At 38.7% G+C, this 17500-nt stretch overlaps 3 long non-coding RNA genes and 1 pseudogene across 3 annotated transcripts in view; all 4 read left to right on the forward strand.

Moving 5' to 3' along the window:
• The window catches only part of LOC140933314 (uncharacterized), a 6809-nt gene extending 3505 nt beyond the window's left edge, over positions 1-3304 (forward strand). The window contains exons 2-4 of the long non-coding RNA XR_012165039.1: positions 443-524; positions 1339-1421; positions 1772-3304. This is a non-coding gene — a long non-coding RNA (uncharacterized lncRNA). The remainder of the gene's footprint in view (positions 1-442; positions 525-1338; positions 1422-1771) is intronic.
• Positions 1-17500, forward strand: part of LOC140933317 (uncharacterized) — a 225109-nt pseudogene that overhangs the window by 95141 nt on the left and 112468 nt on the right.
• On the forward strand, positions 4034-8703 carry LOC140935424 (uncharacterized). Its single transcript, XR_012165203.1, has 3 exons — positions 4034-4199; positions 4286-4410; positions 8092-8703. It is a non-coding gene; the product is annotated as an uncharacterized lncRNA (long non-coding RNA).
• Positions 17297-17500, forward strand: part of LOC140933316 (uncharacterized) — a 6840-nt gene continuing 6636 nt past the window's right edge. The window contains exon 1 of the long non-coding RNA XR_012165040.1: positions 17297-17454. This is a non-coding gene — a long non-coding RNA (uncharacterized lncRNA). The remainder of the gene's footprint in view (positions 17455-17500) is intronic.

Here is a 17500-nt window from a genome sequence, read left to right on the forward strand (position 1 = left end):
AGGCACAGATTATAATACACCCATACTTTTATGTTAACTGTATGTTTTCTTAGATGTTAAAACTTTAAAATTTCCTTCCAAAAATTCCAAGATTCAAATTCTCTGTATTTCATGCCTTCTCACATTAGGCACATGGACAAGATGAACAAGATCTCAGTAATTTCAAACAGCCCATTGTTTCAGCTTTCTGTTGGTTAAGTTTCATTGTGCAAAATTTTATTTGAAAAAATTCAAAATGTCATTGTCTTGCATGGAATTGCCCTTCTGTTCATTAAAAGAAATAAAAGTGGTTTCCCATGAATTTTCACGCAACCCAAAAAATTGTTATCCATGAGATTTGAAATCATAGGGCTTAAAACCAAATTTCACCTGTATATCCTTTACGACTAAAGTGTTTCATGCGGCAAAAAAGTAAATATATTGCGTTGCCATTTCATTTAAGGGTGCTGTCAACTAATCTGACTTGTGTCGAGGTGTTTGCTCAAAGCAACCGTACACAGAGCTGTACAGTTTTCTTCACCATGGTACGTATGAGAGGGTGCATTGATTTAATTATTGCTGTACTATCTTATTTCCTTCTTTCACATTTCTTGTATATCATGTGAAATTGAGCCTCCATCACCTTTTGGAGCACCAGCCTTAACTTACTGCAGTGGATCGCATGCTTATCTGCTGTTGTGGTTCCATTTTATCCATGGTTTTTATTTTGGTACTCCTTTGTATTTTCCTTTCTACTTGACCAAGGGGACACAGATCACATAGTTCTACCAAATAATAGATCCCATCTAAGCTGTCTACTATATGCAGATGATTTAGTTTTGATGTCCCAGTCAGATCAAGGACTAGAAAATGCTCTCTCCATCCTTTCAGAGTATTGTGCACATTGGCTTTCATCGCTGAATCCAAAGAAAACTAAAATTATGATTTGCAAGAAGAAATATAGGAAGTTGACCCTTAATAAACATTGTTTTCATATCAGTAGGCTCAACATAAGAAATTGTTGTTGTTTTGGTGGTATTTGGGTACATCTCTGATAATGAGCTTAGAACAAAGGAAAATTAAATTTATACCAAGGACAAAATTGAACCAGTCACAGCCACATGAGGATTTGGGCTGGTACTCTCAAGAAATGTTAGGACCTCTCTAATTCTGTAGCAATTTATTGACCACAATTTGTGTTAGTCTTAGAACTAGGCATTTCCTTCATGAATGTGTTTTTCCTTGACAACGTAGAATATCTTGTGAGGATCTTTGTAAGGTATCACGCTCAAGAGGGTGACTTTGTGGTCAAGTTACCTTATGTTAACTTAATAATTACTTTTGTTGATCCTCTCACAGCTCACATCCACTTTAGCCTGGTTCAAATGAAGTTGATCAGATTGCTATAGTCATTGCTGTTCTTGATGTTGGAAGTTACATAGGTGAGTGAGTATACAACCATGTTCATGACAGTACATTACGCGCGCAGGGGTCCTAGGTTCATGGGGCTACCAACACAACAGTCCGCCGTTCGCTCTTGACCTGCGGTAAAGAAATGACGGCCATTAGAAAATTTTAACTCCGTGAATAATTATCAAATCAACCCTTGACATTAATTGGTCATTTGGAGCCGTGTGTACGCAACATTTCAGGAAATTTATAATCAATTGGATTAGTTGTTATATGCTCGAAAAGTGTAGGAATTCAGTGTGTAGCTTCAGATTCAGGTCTTAGCAACTTTCATAGTTTAAATCTGTGTCAACAAATAAGCAAAATTCTCTCTTTTCTTCAGTTGCCACAGGGTTAGATGCGACTGCCGCTGCTGTTGTTGTGAGTTGTGCTCTAGCTGTCAAGTGCATCGATCAAGGATGGATCAGGGATAAAGGGCGAATTTGACAACCACCAAAACAACAATGAGTATTAAAATTTAAGTACAATTTGTGATGTAATATGTCGTGAACTATGTGAAATTTTAGTGCAAATTTACATTTTATCTGTCTTTAAGTCAGACTGAATGACAAAAAATGATAATTTTAGTAGCTAAATCAGTTTTGGGAAAAAAAATATAATCTCCTCACTACTGAAAGGGTTTTTTTCCTCACAACATTTACTTGAGATGTGACGAAATTAATTTGGAAATTATTTTAAGGATTCATTATAGCAGGAAAAAAATCTGACTGGTATTGCTTCACACTAGGTCAGCAGGAGATTATATAATATTCTAATAGAACATAAATAAAGTAAATGATCATTTCACAGCTTCATGTTTAGACAAGTAACTACAGGAAAAATTGACATAGCCACAGTCAGCAACACTGATAAGAAAAGTGAATGATAACAAATGTGTTTCCCAAAATGTAATGTCTGCGACATTTTTCAGTTATGTCTGCTACGCAAACTTTTGTTTGTAGAATCATTGGAATAAGGTTGCGTGGAATTTGTTTTGGACAGTTGAAAAATTTAATTATTACCATGGTTTGAAGGCATTCCACGGCTTCTTCTGAATTTATATCATGCACTTGTTAGTCCTTATTTAAGGTCTCGGTAAAGGAAAACGAGGTGCCAAAGGCTACAAAGGCAAGTTATATATCAAATTAAAGCTAAAAGACTAAATTACCTTATGAAAGATTTTATTTCATCCAATTTCAAAAGGCGCTTAAGTTTTTTGCTCTCGAACTCAGAGGTATCGAGTTTACTGCTGAAGCTCCAGCCCTTTCGCGTTGTTAAATATTCACTTCCTTTTTATTGTATCTGATTGACAGATAAAAGACCTAAAAAAGGGTGTGAGGAAATTTGCATATGTCTCGTATTAGCAGAATTTTTGCATTTCAAACTAAAAAGTCGAATCTCGAGCGTGATTTACGCAAAGAAACTGACATAAAATGAGTTACAAAGGGAAATCGGAAAATTCCTCACAGTCTTCCTTTACAGTCTTTTTTCTTTCAACAACCAAGCTATTTCTTGTATGACGTCCACGCTAAGACAGCTCCAAAAGTCCCCTCAATAAGTTTGCGAAACTCAGCACAAAACATCACTATAAAACGCGATTATCTGCCAAGGAGTGTTTCTCTATTTCTCTACAACCTAGAAAATGAACCATTGTAATTTTAGTCTATTTTTTCTAATAACAAAACCCCTATGCTTGAGTTTGTGTGAGGGGTTTTTCTTTTTTGCTTTTCCTTTTTTCTTAATATGTAATTTAATAACGCCTTTATTTATAATGTTTGTTCTGCCTAGATTAGCACTATGGCTACTTGCAGGGCATAAAATATTGTAAGCTTATGGATCTTAAATAAAATACATTGTTGTTGGTGATCATGAAAAAGGTACCGTTTATTGTAACGGTAAACTCGTAGAAAGTGAAAAATTTCTGTGTAACAGGGGCACCCAACGAGAATATAGTTCAAAACCACTTAAACATAGCATTGTTAAACGTGTTTTAGTATTTAAACGGTGGATATAGGCATATTTTTATCCCCTATAAATTTTCCATCTGTTCGGATTTCCTAGCTGAAAGTCTGGTGATCCGAAAATTTTAGGGATCAAAACTTACCTGTTTAAAAATTTCAGCCAGAAAAAAGCCTCCCGAAAATTCTAGGTGACCTTTTTAGGGTAAAAATCCGTTGAAAATGGGCAATTTTACCATTTTTTAGATGTTCGAAAATCCTAAGAGGCAGGCAAGCAAGAAATTTTACAACAAATGTTCCGAAAATTCTAGATCTCAAATCGTCTTCCGAACAGATATTTTTCCGAAAATTGTCGTTGGGTGCCCCTCGTGTAACTCGATGTAAAAGCAGTCTAGAAGTGTTGAGACTACCAAGAATGTCTTCATTGCTTGAAAAATTTAAAAAGGGTATTTTCCGCGATGTTTACATTCTGCGGGTTCCCCACCCCCGTCACACCCCCCTCTTGAGCCAATCAAAGAGCACTTTCTGCGACATGTACCGCGGACCAAATATCGCTGTCACTACAATATGGCTGCTCACCCGATTCACTCAAAGGGTACTGGGTATCACCCGTAAAAATGATGCCCAAATTACCGGGTATCACCCGCCATAGTACGTACTATAGTACGACTGAGAAAGTGCTGTACCGGATGGTGCAGGATGATGGTTAAAACGTGTTGTAATTGCACGTTTATCGGTCTTAGTATAAAATCTATTGCAGCACGCTGTCACTGAGGTTATATTTTAACGTGCAAAGCAGTATTTAATGGGCCGGTAAGTTGTGAAAGCCTTTATTTTGTTCATTATTTTTTCCCTTCGTTGTTTACCTATCCTTTCTGGTGTTGTTGACACTTCAACAGACCAGTTCGTTTGGTTGCAGGCGGACACTGCGGTAAGCAAGAGAAGAACAGCTTAGTTCGAGCATTTCGGATGATGCCGGTGAACAGGATCGCGACGATTTACGTCGTGGACTGATCTTTGGCAGGTATGTTGTGCAGCTTACCATTTCGCTTTCGAACCTCGCTTTCAGCGATAATTAAGCCAGAAAGCCTCTAGATGTAAACTTAAGCTTAACACTGATCTGCGCTATAAAAAGTCTGTCAAGAGTAGACGATGTGTGTGCCAAGTTACGACAACCTGCTCTAACGACAACTTTTCTAAAGAAGGTTCGTTTTCAAAGAACAACAGGTGTCACCTTTGTGACTCCGAAGCTGGTATTCTTCGTCGTTGCTTGGACTTTAGTGCAACAGCAAAGGTTTGCGAATCTTGTGCAATTTCACGACAAATTAGATATTTTTCATCGTCTGAAAATCCTTAAGGTACCTAAGTTGGTCCCTGATCTGGGTACGTAAGTTGGTATAAGTTGCAATACTGAGTACGAGTGGATTGAAAATGTAAATTTCTACAGGTTCAACCCGCACTTCAAATCAAATTGTTGTAAATCCAGTCAATCCCCCTTATGCTTTTAAACTTCATGCTAATTATTTTATTTTTGAAATAATGTACGTGGTAGGTACTAAGAGAAAGCATTTGCATTCTCAGCTGCTTTAACTGCATTTCATTGAAGTTGCCTAAACTTGGCTAGAAACTGCTCTCAGATCCCTTTGTCAACTACGTTATTTGTCAGTCATTACAATTTATCATTTTGCTTTTTTTTTCAAATTATTATCTTATTAAATTTTATATATAGAAGTTGCAGTAGACGGTCTAACATGATTTTATAAATATATAACTGCCTTAGTATCACGTGCATCCCCAGCTGCCTCTAAACAAGCCTTGGTTTCTGTATTAGCGTGTGTGCACCACCATCACAAAGATTTTCCTTACTTCCCGTTATTCTATGGTTTTACAGATCCCATTTGAAACCAATGTATGCATTCGAAGCTGCCCCCATTGTTGGATTGTCATTTTCAGTAGATTTCCTTTCGAAATGGTTGAAAAACAAGTTTATTTAAACTAGTTTGCATGAAACATAGGGCTAAAAAATGCATCTTTGATCCGTGTTTCATGCTTTATGTGCCAGATTTGTTATTGTGAAAAGTGCACTTAGCATGCATTCCAGCTATTTCTATAGGCACTCCACGCAAATCATTATGAAAACAAATAATTCAACAATTAGAATGTAACAGGATTAAAAACCCCAACTGGCACTGGAGGCAACCATTAAAACTATTAACAATCAAGGCTGCGACTAAGAACAAATCAGGCAAGTGACCACAGCAGGACCTGAACCAAGGACTGCTAGATTGCAACTTGTCTGATGTGGTTCCTTACTCAGCCAGTCACTTCCTCCTGAGTATGGCATTCCATAATTTTTGTTTACGAGGAGGAGAATTATATATTCAGTTAAACCTCCACGAATCACTCCACAATGGCCACGTCTCTATAACGGCCATTTTTCGGCGGACAGTCCATACATTCACTCTTGTTTCAACCTCTCTACAATGGCCACTTTCTTCTGTCCCCAAGGTGGCCATTGTAGAGGGTTTCAACTGTAGTACTTTTTGATCTTACCAAGAACCCTGCAAAGTGCTTGACAGACATCAGTGTTCATTTAACATCCTGCTCTCCCTCACCTCTTTTGTATTTATTGTTACTCCTATGATTTAAAATGTGGTGCTATAAAGCCACTCGTCAATGATTTCTTTAAGTTCAATGTAGTTGATTTACACATCTGCTTAATGTGCATTGATTACTGTGTTTTATATATTTTTGTACTCTTACAGCACATAATTTAAATATTACTCTTTCGCCTTTTTCAGTTGTGTAGTATTTTAAGTGGTTGTCAATGAACATGTTTGCAGCTGTGAACCCAAGTTTTTTTATATATACCAAGCTTAATCTTAGGGGTTCCACACCAATCGTGCCAGAGTTGGCATTCAAATGTTTTGAGTTATTTTGCAATTGAATATCTATAGCTTTTAATTTTTGATACCAAGTTCTAAAATCTTTTAGCTGTGTTTATTGTTTCCACCATGGCCCTTGTCCACCGACCAGGCAGTGTTATTGGGAGATATCAGCCTGACTTACGTTTAGATATCAGAAACATTCACTATAAAATTATTAATCCATACACACAGGGAGCGGTGATATTGAATATGTTTTAAAATTCAAAATAATATCCTCAGCATTTCCAAGCTGTGTTATATGCAGATCCCAACCCCAGGGGCCCCACTCACATATTTTAATGACGGGGGGGGGGGGGGGGGGGGGTGTTAAACCGAACAGTTCATATTTTATGCCCAAAAAAATCCCAACTTCAGAATTTGTCTACCCAAAAAAATCCCTACTTTTTTTTAGCATACCCAAAAAAATCCCTCAGTGTTTTTGCATCAGCAAATTTTATTACCGCATTTATTCGATTAACCACCCTGGGCGCTTATTAAATTTTTTGATCTTGAGAGTGGGCGCTTATTCGAGGTGGGCATTTATTCGAGGCTGGGCGCTTATTAAATTTTCACCATTCTCAGCAAGTGTAGTAGTATATTTGGCAACAAAACAGTAAATGCTTATTACAAAAAGCGAAGATGTAACCGTGAAGCAAGGTTTCTGTAAAGTACTCTGAAGGAAACTCCGTCTTAGGGAGGGTCTCTTATTATCTCTTATTGGAGTTTTGTGGGAGGGAGTGGGGTGGGAATGGGCGCTTATTCGAGGCTGGGCGCTTATTAACTTTTCTGCCTTTAGGATGGGCGCTTACTCAAGGTGGGCGCTAATTCAAGGTTGGGCGCTTAATCGAATAAATACGGTATTTATCTTCTGAAATAACTGAGTCAGCGACACGTCTTTTTATGGGTTCATAAACCACTTTGGCAAGCTTGATGTTATGTTACTAATATTTTCAAGAGAACTTCTTCATACAACAAAAATGGGATCACAACTGACTGGACCTCTTAGCTCTTGCTGGAACTCAACAGCATTGACTCCCGGTTTGAGTTTAGTTTACAAAATCAGTTTTCCTTGCCTTTATTTTTACATAGCAGCGTGATCATTAATTTGATAATAGATATATATCAGCGGGTAAACATCTAATTCATAAAATGTTTACTTTGTATACAGTGTTTTCATTGTGGTCTTGATGACTGGCTTGAAAGGCCTTGAATTATGTGACCTATTGAATATTTCTCTCTGGATTAGATGCGCGTGGAGTGCCGGTAATTACTTTTCAAATAGATTACAATCTCAGAAATATCCCTTAATACCACACAAGCAGTAAATTGCACTTATGTTATTGTTGATTTGAGCTGATGAAAAATACAATACCCAAGAAAATCCCTGTGTTGTTTTCGCGACCCAAAAAAATCCCGACGTCTTTCATAGACCCCAAAAAATCCCTTTTGGCCAAATTGTCAGACCCAAAAAAATCCTTCGGACCCCCCCGTCATTAAAATATGTGAGTGGGGCCCGTGGGATCCCAACAAAGCAGGTATTTAGAGGAGAGAAATGCTCACAATTTACAGGATAGATTTAAGTTCCTGAATTGCAAAGTGAAACTTTGGGGAAGCAAAAACATAATACATGATGGTGTGAAAACAAAGCTGTTAACAAGAAAAAATTAAAATTAAGAATTCAATACTACTACTTGTGTAACCCAGACAAATGTGCAAGTAATATTCTCTAAAGCCAATGATCAAATAAATCTCTTTTCCCAATTTCATTTTACATGCAGGTGTCTGCTACAAAAGACAAGGGATTAGAGGAAGTGAAAGAATGCACTGTCACAGAGAAGAAACCATTGAAAGAGAAGAAGAGATGTTACTCTCTGGACTTAGTGGCCTTTTACTAAACCCAAGTTTTGCTATCAGTTAGCCTTCCACTGACGCAGACTTTCTTCTGGCTCATCACACAATCCTCCTCAAAGAACATGGCCTAGGAATGTCTGCATGGGAGGCTAGCTATCTGTGGGCTGGCTTTAATACTTTCGTGTAATTTATATGTCTGCTACAGTCACTGTTTATGTGATTGTAATAAGTATGCAAAGAAGCTGCATTTGTGTCACCCTTATCAAAGGCACCCAAAGTTCATAAAACTAGTGCCCAAGTCTTATAATGTCAAAAGAGTAATATTATATTGCATTATATGGCAAAAAGATGAGTAAATGAGTTTTCAATTAAAATTGTGTTTCTTGCTTCTAGAAGCATGTCTTCTTTCTTTTAAGGATTAGGGGTACAAATTTCGTAAGAAGTGTTTCATAAGATTGAAAAGCAAAGCAAAACAAACAAGGGATGCAGACTTTTTAAGGCCTGTTTTTTTCTGTGCCCATCCTTTGATGAACTGTACTGAATGCAAGTTTCAGATGTTAACCATCAAATTTGTTTCAAGTTATTGGTAGAGGACAAGTTAATTATAGTGAGTAAAAAAGGTTATATGCTATATTTTGTAGTTCTGTGTGATTCACCGTTTAATACACAAACTGTTAGATTGATGCCTTATTTCAAATCGTAGAAAATGTTGTTGAGTTGTGGGTGTAATTTTAAACCAAATATTGTTATGAAAGGCAAATGCATACACTTAACTTGGGGACAAATTATATTCCATTGATGTGTTTTTTTACATTGTGTAAAATTACACTACAAAAAAGGCTGTTAAAACTGGCAAAGGCGGCACACTTTGGATTTAATCTTACATTTTAAGTGTGGTATGGCCATTCCCACATTCCTTTGGGGTTCCATCAAGTGAATTACCCGAAAGCAGACCTTTGGCTGCAAAAAGAGTTTGTGGGTTGTAACTTGCCAGTCCCCATAAGCGTAAGACGTACAGTGGCGGATCCAGTGAGAGGGTCGGGGCGGGGTCCGGACCCGCCCCCATCAGGCCTGCGGTTGTGTTTTATTACTTGTTTGACCCTGAAAGTTTTGCATCTATAGGATCGCATATCACGATTCAACTGATTGATTTTTCATTGAAACGCGCGGTACCTTTTGGCACGATTAAATTTCAGGCATATTTGAAAAATATGTAATTTTGGGAGGGTGAAATGATCTGTTCGTTTCAGGATTCCGAATCAAAGATTGGACCCCCTAATTAAAAAGAAATTCTGGATCCGTCCCTGACGTAGAGCTATCGATTTGTAAGATGCATCTACTGCATCGAACTAAAAAAGACGTAACCTTGCTTCAGAAAATACGAGGAACGTAAAGGCTGGTTTTCACTAGCGACGACGGAGTCGGAGTTGTAATCACAAGCGTAGAGCTTATGATGTAATGAAAACATCGTTCTGATTCCGCTTACGACTCCGCCGCTTACAATCCGCTTATGATCCAGAGAAAAACAGATTGTCAGAGTCGGAAGCAGAAGCGGAAGAACTAAACCAATCACAAAGCGTGGGAACGTGCATTGTGATTGTTTTAGCCTTCCGCTTCTGCTTCCGACTCCGACAATCTGGTTTTCACTAAAACATAAGCGGAATGTAGGCGACGGGAGTCGTAAGCAGGCTCGGAAGAAAAAGGGAAACTGCGGATGTCATCGCGCTTGATTTGATTTCGACCAGGTCACAAGCGCTCTTACAACTCCGAATCTGACTCCGAACTCCGTCGCTAGTGAAAACCAGCCTTAAATGAACACTTAAACGGGCAGCACGAGACGTTTTCCGCTTCGTTAAGGCTGGTTTTAACTAGCGACGGGGTCGGAATCGTAAGAGCGCTTATGACCCAGTGAAAATCAAAAAGTGGGATTCGTAAGCGGAGTCAAAAGCGCGACGGAATCGGAGTAAGAAGAATGAGAACGTTTCCATTTCTTCCGACTCCACTTACGACTCTCAGTCAGTTTGCCCTTAGAGGAGAGAGTAAAATATATTTCGGAAAATGAAACTGTTGCCTTTTGAGGGGCAACTTCTAAAGGTCAAACATTTTTGCAATGTCACATTGAAGACATCTCCCGCCCAAACTTTATCTTTTAACCAATGAGTATTCCGTTCAACAACGATAAGGGCGAGGCTAAGGAAATGTCTGACTGCTACTCCCGGAAACAGAGGATGATGCACTGGATAGCGAAAGAGAATGTGATTTTGACCATATTGACAGTGCATTTTTCAGGTATTCGGGATGTTATTTCTTGTCCTTAGATCCCATGTCCTAATGCACACTTATGTGTAGAAAGGAACCAGCAACGGCGTCAATAGAAAATCTGGAAAAATTCGCCAGAGGGTAAGAGAGTAATTTGAAGAAAATGACGAATAATTCAAAAATGGCGAATGCCAAAGGTTTAATTAGTAAAAATTCTACAGCGATGGCGGTTTAAAGGGGCCCCTTGAAAAGTGGCGATTTTGACAAAAATGGCGATATGGTTTGGCAAAATTTCTATTGAGATGTTGACAGGGCTCTCTTGAAAAGTGGGGATTCGACGAAAATGGCGAATTTGCATACAACAATTCAAAAATGGCAAATGTGACGACGAATCACCTAAGGGTTGGCGAAAATTCAAACTTGACTCAAAAGAGATGTCGTTGTTGCGTACATTTCTGGATGTCTGATCTCCAAATGGTGGTGGTGGTGGGGGGGGGGGGGGGGGGGGGAAGGTCCAGCCATTCAATATGCAAGTTGCCGTCAGCTAGTGCCCCGGGTGAATATGTGGAATTTTTGGGTTGACGTGATATTAGTATGTTTCCCCTACTTTTCATGAAATATGGGCCACTACGCATTTCTTGCGAAATAGTTTGGGACTTCGATGATGAGCTGCCGTGAAATCGCTATGTTTCCTCTAGTTTGCAAAAAAATACTTTATGATAATGCATATAATGCATCCCATTTCATACGAAATACGAAATAGTCCGCGGCGCTGGAATGAACTGCTGTGAAATAAGTATGTTCACTAATTCCCATGGATTTTCCCCCTCCTCGCGCGCCCCTCGCGCTCCCGCGCCCGAATTTCCCCTTTCCCACATGAGATATGTCCAGAAATGCACGCATTGTCGAAAATGGCAGAAATGGCGATTAATCGCCAAAATCGCCAAACCGTAAGCAAAAAAGGGTTTGTAATCGGCTCCTAATTCAAAAAGGGTTTGGGGGCTAGTTGAAATGACTTGTGGGCTAGTACTTAATTACTAGCTACAGCTTGCCTGCATGAATGGCAGGCTGTAAAACTGACTTTCTTTGCACCCTAAGGGACGTCTTTAGTTATATAATTTGAAGGGGCCACTTTTGGCATCCAATTTGAATATTTGCCAAATTCTGGATATCACAAGGCCTCTGGCGATTTTCGTCGAAATCGCCAATTTCGCCAAAATCGCCAATTTCGCCAAAATCGCCAGTCTCCAAGGGGCCACTTTTGGCATCCAACTCAAACCGTCAGAGGCTGGCGATTTTATGCCATTGTTGCCATTTTCGCCACTGTATCCATTTCTGGACATGAATGAAGACGTACATGGAATATTTTGACAAATACGCGGTTCTTAGATCCCATTGAAAATGTGTGGTGTTCCACTGCTTTTCCTGGAACGGATCCGGTTTAATATGCGGAGTTTTTTGGTTGCAGTGAAATTACTGTGTTTTCACTATTGACACTATTCTATCATGAAATATTGGGCCACGACGCATTCTTGTCCTTAGATCCCATTTTCGTCGGACTGGGAAATAGTCCATCACTCAAATGAATTACTGTGAAATCAGCGTTTTTCTAAAAACATGAAAGAAACATTATATGGAAATTACGCATTTCTGGCCTGCAGATCCCATTTTGTGATGCATGGGGAAAATCCCTGCTCTTGAACGGGTTGCGGTGAAATGAGTGTTACTATTTTTCATTGAATATCCGGGTAAATATGCGGAATTTTCGTCGGCCTTCAATTTGGAGTGTGGGCCACTACGGAGTTTTATAGTCCAGGACTTGAATAAATTGCTTCAAAATAAGTAGTGTATGTCACTCTCCTCAATATAGTTTGCAGAAAAAATGGTGCCAAAAACGCTTTCTTCATCCTCATTTCTTAGTATTCAATAAATGCGAAATATAGTCCAGCACTTGAATGAATTGTTTTTGCCAGTGTTTGTTGCTGTGAAATTATTGTATTTTATGTGAGTGAAACATATTCCGTTACTTCGATGAAGTGAGGTGAAATAAGGGCCTTTCCTCTAGTTTCCATGAAATATAGGGCTAAGTTTGCATTTTTGGGTCCTTGGATCCCATCTTCTAATAATTACGAAATTAGCTTCGTACTTTGATGAGCTGCTGTGAAATCAGATGTTTCCCCTAGAATTTTTGGAATATTATGGCCAATACGCATTTCGAATTCTGGCCCTGAGAATGGCTGAAATCTTCCAATTTTTTTTTAAAAAAGCGATATAGTCCGGCAGTTCCATAATAACCCCTCTAGTCTAGTGGGGTTAATTTAACTCCTTACAGTGGAGGTTTTTTTATTGGGGGGGGGGGGGGGGGCGGTGGGGGGAGTTTTTTTAACTCCAAAAAGGAGTTTAAAGAACTCTTTTTCAGGAGTAAAAATCACCCAGATATTGAGGAGATGGAATAACCCCCAAAAAGGAGTTATCCTGTACCTAAAATTGTTACTCCACTTGAACAGAGTTAAAGTAGCTCCAATAAGAGTAAAAACAACTCATGTAAGGAGTAAAATAACCCCATTTTCGGAGTTATTTTAACTCCAGACTGGGAGTTAAAACCGGAAATCCTTTTTAGGAGTAAAAATGATCCCAAATTTGGAGTTAAAAGGAACCCCATAAAAGGGGTTATCCTGTACCTAACAAATTACCTAAAATTTACTGTGTGAGTTGCCCTGAAATAAGTGTATTTCCACCAGTTTGCATGAAATATGGGCCAAATAGACACTTTTGACCGCTAGATCCCATCTCTTTAACGAATGCGACGAACTGCCGTGCAAGCATTGTGTTTTTAAAAGGCAGTTTTGTTCCCTGCTTGGATCCCACTTTCTAATAATTTGGAAATGTTCAGTGGGCACTTCGATGAGTTAATGTATAAATCAGTGTGTGTTTTCACTCAAACCCGCACTACTATAAAGAACCTGAGTTTTAAGAACCTGTTAGGCTAAAATTTGAAAGAGGTTCTTATTAATTCTCTAAACTCTATAAAAAGACATTCTGTGCTCTTGGGCAAATACCGAAGATAAGTCAACATTGAGGAAATGTTGTGGAGACTTAGGTGCCAAGAGTGTAAAACTGTTAGAACTGAGTGTAATTGGACAAGTCGGCAATTCAGTTCTTCTTTTTAGTATAACATAACAACATATCATAACAACTTTATGTAAGTGTCGATGTCTTTAGCTTATAAAAACTTATTGGGGACACTGAAAAAATAGGAAAAAAAAATTATAAAATGAGTTTATAAATGGTATCATAAAGGGGAATTTATAATTCGCTAAAATCTAAAATCTATATAAAAGGTAAAAATCAAAAGATTACGGAGTTATCCCCACTAAAATATACAGAAAAATGCTAATCTGGTATGCAGATTTCAAATGAAGAATCTGTTAAGGCTAACTCAGTGAGAAACTGCAGGATCTTACTTGTGGGTTTTATTGTATTTTTCATGGAATATTGGGGCAACTACGCATTGCTGGCCTTTAGACCCGTTTACTACGAGGAATAGTCCAGTATTTCGATGCGCTCAGTGAAATCAGTGTATTTTCACCAACTGCCATCAAGTACAGCTGTCAAATAGTGGTGTTTCGTGCACGTTATGTAAAGTATCCCATATTTCTCTAGGAGCAGGGATAACATGCTGAAGGGGATGTCAGAAGTTTTGATTTTTTCACTTGTGTAGGAAAGTTTAATGCTCAATACTCAAGGTGAGTTAACTCATCTCTGCAGTTAATTAATACGCTTGCTGCATTTGCGACAATAAAGTATGGGATCAACTCTTAACCGCGGCTACTGCGCCTAAAGAAAAAAAAAAACATTTTTATTGTACGATTCAAATCACATTGATATTAACATCCTGAAATATACTTCATTTTAGGCAAACAGTAATCAAGTCTCTCTCTCTTACATTTGCCCACCCTTAAAATTACCAGTCCATCCCACATCATGTATGTCATTGGCCCAGATGATTTCGGATGATTGCGCATTTAGAATTAAGACCAGATTTTCATTTTCAACGTTTCTATTATACGATTCCGATCTTTTTGGTCTTATTAATATTAAAATAAAGTTCCTTTCGTTATTTCTCGAATTTCCCCTCCCTAAAAATGACGTGACCCTGGATGAATTCTTGGACTCGCCATTTTCTCATAGACCGTAATGAACCTTGTTTAAGGCCCAAAATTTTGCCCAACCATTGTTTCCAATCTCTCCTGGGTATTACAGTCGTCCCAAGATAAATTTAAGACCATGTTTCTGCAAAATTTTTAAGGGGTAAAGAAGTCGCGTTAAGGTCTATGAGCGAATGGCGCATTCAAGAATTCTTCACTTTGCGCCTTCATAAGATCAGTTTTTCTGTTTAAACGCTCCTATTATACGATTCCCAACAGTTTCATATTAATATCATAGAAATACACTTCAATTGGGGGGAACTGTAATAAAATTTCTTTCTCGAATTTGCCCGCCTTAAAAACGCCCGTGAATCGCCATCCTATAGGATGTCACACACGCTGCACTTGCCATTGCAAAATTTTTTACTTTGCGCCTTCAGAGGACCAGATCTTTGCTTAAAGATATCTATTACACGATTCGGAACAGTTTGATGTGAATATCATAGAAATACACTTCATTTTGGGGGAACTGTAATAAAATTTCTTTCTCGAATTTGCCCGCCTTAAAAACGCCCGTGAATCGCCATCCTATAGGATGTCACAAACGCTACACTTGCCATTCAGAAATTCTTTACTTTGGGCTCTTGGAAGACCAGATTTTTGCTTTAAACGTTTCTATTACACGATTCGGAACAGTTTGATGTGAATATCATAGAAATACACTTCAATTGGGGGGAACTGTAATAAAATGTCTTTCTCGAATTTGCCCGCCTTAAAAACGCCCGTGAATCGCCATCCTATAGGATGTCACACACGCTACTGACGCTACACTTGCCATTCAGAAATTCTTCACTTTGGGCCCTTGGAAGACAATATTGTGGCTTTAAAAGTTTCTATTACACGATTCGGAACAGTTTGATGTGAATATCATAGAAATACACTTCATTTGGGGGGAACTGTAATAAAATTTCTTTCTCGAATTTGCCCGCCTTAAAAACGCCCGTGAATCGGCATCCTATAGGATGTCACACGCGTTGCACTCGCCATTGCAAAATTCTTTACTTTGCGCCTTCGGAAGACCAGATTTTTGCTTAAAACGTGTCTATTAGACGATTCCGAACAGTTTGATGTGAATATCATAGAAATACACTATATTTGGGGGGAACTGTAATAAAATTTCTTTCTCGAATTTGCCCGCCTTGAAAACGCCCGTGAATCGCCATCCTATAGGATGTCACAAACGCTACACTTGCCATTCAGAAATTCTTTACTTTGGGCTCTTGGAAGACCGGATTTTTGCTTTAAAAGTTTCTATTACACGATTCGGAACAGTTTGATGTGAATATCATAGAAATACACTTCATTTGGGGGGAACTGTAATAAAATGTCTTTCTCGAATTTGCCCGCCTTAAAAACGCCCGTGAATCGCCATCCTATAGGATGTCACACACGCTGCCCTCGCCATTCAGAAATTCTCTACTTTGGGCTCTTGGAAGACCAGATTTTTGCTTAAAACGTGTCTATTACACGATTCGGAACAGTTTGATGTGAATATCATAGAAATACACTTCATTTGGGGGGAGCTGTAATAAAATTTCTTTCTCGAATTTGCCCGCCTTAAAAACGCCCGTGAATCGCCATCCTATAGGATGTCACACACGCTGCCCTCGCCATTCCGAAATTCTTTACTTTGAGCTCTTGGAAGACCAGATTTTTGCTTAAATCGTATCTATTACACGATTCGGAACAGTTTGATGTGAATACCATAGAAATACACTTCATTTGGGGGGAACTGTAATAAAATTTCTTTCTCGAATTTGCCCGCCTTAAAAACGCCCGTGAATCGGCATCCTATAGGATGTCACACGCGCTGCACTCGCCATTGCAAAATTCTTTACTCTGGGCTCTTGGAAGACCAGATTTTTGCTTAAAACGTGTCTATTACACGATTCGGAACAGTTTGATGTGAATATCATAGAAATACACTTCAATTGGGGGGAACTGTAACAAAATGTCTTTCTCGAATTTACCCGCCTTAAAAACGCCCGTGAATCGCCATCCTATAGGATGTCACACACGCTACACTTGCCATTCAGAAATTCTTTACTTTGGGCTCTTGGAAGACCAGATTTTTGCTTTAAAAGTTTCTATTACACGATTCGGAACAGTTTGATGCGAATATCATAGAAATACACTTCATTTGGGGGGAACTGTAATAAAATGTCTTTCTCGAATTTGCCCGTCTTAAAAACGCCCGTCGTATCAGCATCCTATTAGACGTGAGCCAGACCGCACTCCCGAAACCCAGAATATTTCATTTTCCGTGTTGAGAACTACAATTGTCTACTAAAGACGTTTTATCCCAAACACGGATGGATTTTAACCCAACACAATGAAGTAAACTTCACTTTCGGCAATTTAACTTCGCCCTGTTCGTTACTCGTCTTCAAGTTATGCGGAATTAGCTGGAATTGTTTGAAAATTTGCGGTTTATATACCAAATAGTCGTTAATATTTTAGTCTTTCCGTTTTCTGCTGTATCAAAGAGGCGGAATTGTTTTTATTTTATCGAAAATATAACGGTTACTTGCACAGATAGTTGTGTAGCCTATGGACCGCCATATTGCCCATACTATAGTACGTAATTCAGCGGGTGATGCCCGCGTAATTTGGTGCATTTTCAGCGGGTATCACCCATAGGGGTTGCGTGAATCGGGTGGGCTGCTAGCTTCCTGGTAATTTCTACTCTTTCAATTATTGAAATCATGCTCCTGGAACGAAATGTAGACTCATTCACAGATTTGAATCAAGCCTTCTTTTGTGCGAGGAAGTTTTTGAACTGAATGAATGGAATCGGAACCGGAATTGATGCAATTCCCAATGGTAAGAGCTTTAAATTTCCGCTTCACGGAGCGTTAACAAATGGCAC

This window comes from Porites lutea, chromosome 4, assembly GCF_958299795.1.
Source record: "Porites lutea chromosome 4, jaPorLute2.1, whole genome shotgun sequence".
NCBI classification, from domain to species: domain Eukaryota; kingdom Metazoa; phylum Cnidaria; class Anthozoa; order Scleractinia; family Poritidae; genus Porites; species Porites lutea.